At 46.5% G+C, this 4,941-nt stretch overlaps 1 pseudogene; it reads right to left on the bottom strand.

The window, feature by feature from the left end:
* Positions 1-1,077: 1,077 nt before the first annotated feature.
* Positions 1,078-2,379, bottom strand: LOC127680594 (tubulin beta chain-like; annotated as a pseudogene).
* Between the last annotated feature and the right edge of the window lie 2,562 nt (positions 2,380-4,941).

Genomic DNA, 4,941 nt, shown 5'->3' with positions numbered 1-4,941 from the left:
TTATCGTTCTGAATGAGGAAGAGTGTGCTCACCACTTGTGCATAGCAGCCTTTTCTTGTGTCTTTTGCTTCTTTTGAGATTGCTATCTTGCTATCTTGCTATCTTGCTCATTTCAAGATCAAATCCACCTGCCAGTAAGTTTTATTTGCTATTTTGTGTGTGGCAGTAAGAAGAAGCTACTAGAGTGTCACTCATTAAGAACCATCCTGTAAAGATCATTGAAATTCAGCTCTTGCTCCATTTCATCATATCTACGTTTTGCTTTTCTGGTTTGATAAAAGTTTTAGATAGAATTCAGCCAACACCTGTTCAGAAGGCCTGACACTATTTTAGACTCCTTCCTGGAAACAGAGAAACAAGGAAAGGTGCCCTGTCTTGAAACTTCTATTCGAGTGGGAATAGGAAAACAAGGAATTTATATACGTTCTACTTTAAGCACACCATTGGGTCAAATTGCTTGCCTTCTTCACTTGACTTTCCCTTGCTACTTTTCTTTTCTTTTCTTTTCCTTTCTTTTTTTCTTTTCCTTCCTTCCTTCCTTCCTTCCTTCCTCCCTCCCTCCCTCCCTCCCTCCCCTCCCTCCCTCCCTCCCTCTCTCCCTCTCTCTCTCTCTCTCTCTCTCTCTCTCTCTCTCTCTCTCTCTCTCTCTCTCTCTCTCTCTCTCTCTCTCTCTTTCTTTCTTTCTTTCTTTCTTTCTTTCTTTCTTTCTTTCTTTCTTTCTGGTTTTTTCAAGATAGGGTTTTTCTGTGTAGCCCTGGCTGTCCTGGAACTCACTTTATAGACCAGGCTGGTCTCAAACTCAGAAATCCTCCTGTCTCTGCCTCTGCCTCCCAAGTGCTGGGATTAAAGCTGCCACCACCGCCCGGCTCAGACTTGCTACTTTTGAGGTTTTTTTTGCCCCCACATACAAATATTTATTCAGTGCCTGCTATGTGCCAGGCACTATTTACCCCCCCAATGAGAAAAGGAAATGAAATAAAAACAGGACAGAGGCATCAGAAAGAAATGGGAGGAGGACACAGGGCAGCTGGAGAAAGAGGGAGCTAAGCAGACTGAAGTGATACAGGGGTCTCTGCCTTAGGCCTCTTCTGCTTCCTCTCTGAAATCCTCTTCCTCTTCTACGGTGTCATTCTGGTCCTGTTGATACTCAGAGACAAGGTCATTCACATTGCTCTCGGCTTCGGCGAACTCCACCTTGTCCATGCCTGTGTACCAGCGGAGGAAAGCCTTCCGGTGGAACCTTGCTGTAAACTGTTCCGAGATGCGCTTGACTTGCTCCTGGATGGCCATGCTGTTTCCAGTGAAGATGACTGCCATCTTGAGGCCACATGGTGGGGCGTCACAGACAGCTAGATGTCTTGACATTGTTGGGGATCCCTTCCACCAAGTAGCTGCTATTTTTATTCTGCACATTGAGCATCTGCTCATCCACCTCCTTCATGGACATCCGTCCACAGAAGAGGGTCGCTACTGTGAGGTACCGGCTGTGGCAAGGGTTATAGGTGGCCATCAGGTTCTTGGCGTCAAAGACCTGCTGGGTAAGCTCAGGTTTAGTGAGGTCCCCGTACTTCTGGCTTCTGTGGCTGGTGAGAGGGGCGAAGCCAGGCATAAAGAAATGGAGACGTGGGAACAGCACCATGTTGACAGCCAGCTTTCGAAGGTCAGCGTTAAGGTGGCCTGAGAAATGGAGGCAGGTGGCGACCCCACTCATGATGGCTGAGATGGGATGGTTCAGGTCTCCCTAGGTTGGTGTGGTAAGCTTGAGAGTACAGAAGCAGATGTCGTTGAGGGCCTCGTTGTCAATGTAGTAGGTCTCAACCATGTTCTCCACCAACTGATGGACAGATAGGGTGGCGTTGTAGGGCTCAACCACTGTGTCAGACACTTAGAGTAAGGGCACCACCTGAAGGTAATCATGATGCAGTCAGGATATTCTTCTTGGATCTTGTTGATGAGCAGGTTGCCCATGCCAGAGCCCGCGCTGCCAACCATGGGTCAGCTGAAAGCCTTGCAGGCAGTCACAGCTCTCTGCCTCCTTCCGAACCACATCTAAGACAGTCAATCAGCTCAGCCCCTTCCGTGTAGTGATCCATACTGACCAAAAACAAAGTTGTCCGGTCTGAAGATTTGGCCAGAAGGACCTGAGCGAACAGAGCCCACAGTCCCGGGTTCTAGATCCATCAAGAAAGCTCGAGGGACAGACATAGTTGCCACCTGTGGCTTCATTGTAGTACACAGAGATTTGGTCCAGCTGCAGGTTGCTCTCCCCGTGGTAGGTACTGGTGGGGTCGATGTCGCATCATTGCTTATCACCTTCTAGAATTTAGCCCCAATCTGTTTGCCACACTGTTCGGCCTGGATATGCACGAATTCCCTCATGGCTGCTGTTTACTGTAATAAATTGTTTTTGATGGTTCCAATGTAGGTACTGAGAAAGAAAAAGATAATTAAGGTTTTATTATTATTATTATTATTATTATTATTTTATTTTGTTCTGGGCCGGTTTCAGATGAGAGGATGAAATATATGCCTGAAGGCTGCAGCAGCAAGATGAGAACAGGATAGGAAGGTTCTTTTAGAGGTTTTTAAAACCATCCGCAACTAGCTAACTAACGACTAATCTTCCTGTCCTTCCTTCCTTTCTTCTCTCCATTTATCCTTTCTGTCTCTTTCCTTCTCTTCTTCAGTATTCATTGTGCTTTTTCTTTGTTTTATCTTTTCAGCCTTTGGCAGGACAGTTGATACTTGGCCATTGTCATTCCGTGACAATTCCATCTAAGTATATAACACATTCTGCTTACCCTCCTCCTCCCCATCTTCTTATCTTCCTCCCGTGTCCCCATCCCAGTTTTGTGTCTTTTTATTTTACTTTTGATTTCTGACCTACCAGTTTTATTTAGTCCTGCCCTAGTGGGCATCAGTATGAAGCTATCTATAGGAACAGGGTATCTTATCAGTCGCTACATCACTTAAGACAAAGATTTCTTACCCAGCATGCCTTGATTGCCAATATCTCTCCTGAGCAGGATGGAACCCCATAGCCTGTTCCCATATCTGTGACTGAATGTTTAGGGCCTCAGTCTGGGTCAGACCCTATCGAGTCAACCTCTTGTGTGTGAGCTCATGAGTGCCAAAGCCGTGACATGATCACAGACAAATTTTCATATCTATTCTCTCCATCATGTGGCTCTTAAAATCTCCCAAGTCTCTCATCCTTGATGTTCCCTGGACCTCAGAGAAGGGAATGTATGAGTACCTCATTTAAGGCCAAGGACTGAACAGTCACTTGTTCTTAGCACCCGACCAGTCTCAGATCTCTTCCACTCATGCCCTTTGTGAAGCAAGTTATTCATAGGACACAGTCGCACCGTCAGCTGAGGGATTTCCCACTCTACAGAAGGAAGTCGTGAATAGGCAGAAGGCAGCACCTTTGGGATCAACAGCGTAGTTCTCAGTGTTTCAGCTCTGGGATTAGGGTGTTCATACCCTCATTTCTTAGTGTTAAAGCTCTGGGTTTGGGGTACTCATACCCCAGTTCTTAGTGTTTCGGTTCTGAGCTTGGCAGCTGGAGCTGGAAAGGCTTAGAAGCTTTCTGGAATTCTCTAAGGCCCACAGCTCACTACCCTCTTGGCCCATCACAGCCCCTCGTTTTCAGTTGTCTCAGCTCCCCACGGCTGTCCCACCTTCTTCTACAAACTTTTCTAGCTTCAGCTTTCTGGAATTCACAGTCTCAGATCCCAGGACCTTGGAACTTTCCAGAAGCCTTTTTTTTTTGTTCCCACTGGGTGTGTCTGGGTCTGGCGACCCCAACGACCACTCGGAGCACTCTCCTGTAGTAAAGACTGCAGATGTGAAATAAGAGAGTTGACTGAGGCTTTATAGGTGTCTAAGTTATATTCACTTGTATGTCTATGGGTGTAAGTGTACATGCATGTATGCAGGAGCTCACGGATGTGTGAAGTGCTAGTATAGAGTATGGTGGAGACAGCTGTTTCCTGGCCTGTTCCAGGGACAGTAGGAGAAGGGCTGCCTATTTATCCAGGCATACCTTTGTTGTGGGAAATATTAAAAAAAAAAAAAAAGGGCCATCATATTCTGTGCTTGTGCCTATGCCCCAGCAGCCTGGCTGGCCATGCACTGGTGGGCAATAGCTGACCTGTTTTTATCCTATGGAGACTCTCTGGCCCGGAACTCCCAAAACGTCTCCACCCAGTTGGCTAAGTTCCCACTGGTGGGTTGCTACCACACCAGCCCCATGCTTCAAATCCTCCGCAGCCTTTGTGGTGCACCTCAGGCAAACTCATGCTTTGCCATATGTACCTTTCTCTCTTGAACCCAGAGGAACTGCCGCGTGAAGGAAAACACAACACAAACTTAGTTCAGAAACAATGGGAACACAATCGTTGGGTGCAGCAACTAAAACCTAATCTTGTAAGCCTTACTAAAATCTGATTCCTCCTGTGGCAAATACTTGTGGATCTGCCTTGATACTGGGAAACTCTCGCAGCCACATCTTAAAGTCCTCGTACTCTCCTGTTCCCAAAGGACCTAACTCTTCCCTGCTTCCTCTCTTTCTCTGACCAACCTTGAAGTCTCACCTACTTGCCCAGTGATTGGCTCCTTTATTCATTAGGGGATTGGTTCACAAGAAGTCACCTGACTCATCATTCCAGACAGACTCTCCTGGGAGAGTGGAATTAACATAAAAATACAAGCAGCACAGAGCCATTCAACATACCTTCATAGTAGCTAACATTGGTAAAGGAAGGAGGCATTCTTTTTCACTGGACTCAGGATAGATTCAAGGAAATATCAAAGTAACTGGGGGTGGGGTGGAGAGAGGTTTCACTAGAGGGTCAGCTGAAGTTCTCAGAGCCCAAGTGCTTAGAATTTCTGATAGCCTGGCCATAACAGTCTCCTGAAGAAAAGTGGTAGTCATAA

This window comes from Apodemus sylvaticus, chromosome 3 (assembly GCF_947179515.1).
Source record: "Apodemus sylvaticus chromosome 3, mApoSyl1.1, whole genome shotgun sequence".
Lineage (NCBI taxonomy): Eukaryota > Metazoa > Chordata > Mammalia > Rodentia > Muridae > Apodemus > Apodemus sylvaticus.
The sequence above is the reverse complement of the archived record's forward strand: the minus strand, read 5'-3'. Positions and strand labels throughout refer to the sequence as shown.